Below are 882 nucleotides of genomic sequence, written 5' to 3'. Positions count from 1 at the left end.
CTTCAAGCTCCGTGGGTCATTTGCAGGAGACAAAGACCCTCCTCCCAGAGTGTGAATGGGAGCCTGCAGGATCCCTGCTTCCACCTGTGTTCACGGATAACGTAGAGGGAAATTCTAGGGCACTTTTATGGTTTTAATAACTGGATCCTGCTTATTCCTTTCAGAAGACAAGCATTGAGACAGGCTGGGACCTGGGACCCTTTGCTGCAGTGCTTGCACCTGGACAACCATCTCCTCCAGCAACAGATGCAAAGAAACTCTAAGGGACGAAAAATAACTGCACGCATGCGCAGTGGGGGCAAATTAAGAACAAGATACAAAAACGCCAAAACCCAACTGCCACTTCCGAGGTACCGGAACAAAAGCAGAGTCCTGTGCATGATCCCCGCACACTGCACCACCAAGGGGGTGGCCAGACCATCTAAGCCACCCCTCCGGCCCGACCCACCCACCTACCCCCACCCCCACCCCGTTTAAGGGACCAGCCCGCCCCTCCTCCTGGATCCAGCAAAGGCACCAGTTACTTGTTCTCGCTCCCTCGTGCTGTAGCAGGAACCTCAATAAAGCCTTGCCTGAACTCTTCACCTGGCCTGATCAATTTCTACTGATTAAGGGCTCCAAGAACCCAGGTAACAGTTATCAGCTAATACCCTCATGGTAACACAGTGTTTGTAAATTAATCAGAATTGAACACTAGTTGCTTTTACAGGTCACATTTTACAGAACTTTCATTAATCTGAATGCCACGTGTTAACAGGAAATGGAACAGGACCACAGCGTCAGGAACTCTGTAACTTGTATGGAAGAGTCACTATTATTTTTATAAACACATGAATCCACCTCTTTGTCGACCTTATTTCAGTGTACTGTCAAGTTTATCAG

The sequence above is a fragment of the Delphinapterus leucas genome, unplaced genomic scaffold, assembly GCF_059928025.1.
Source record: "Delphinapterus leucas isolate spDelLeu-1000000601 "Yukka" unplaced genomic scaffold, BTC_Dleu_Yukka2 spDelLeu_asBTCV2_sq25, whole genome shotgun sequence".
Classification (NCBI taxonomy): Eukaryota; Metazoa; Chordata; class Mammalia; order Artiodactyla; family Monodontidae; genus Delphinapterus; species Delphinapterus leucas.
Note: the sequence above shows the minus strand (reverse complement) of the source record.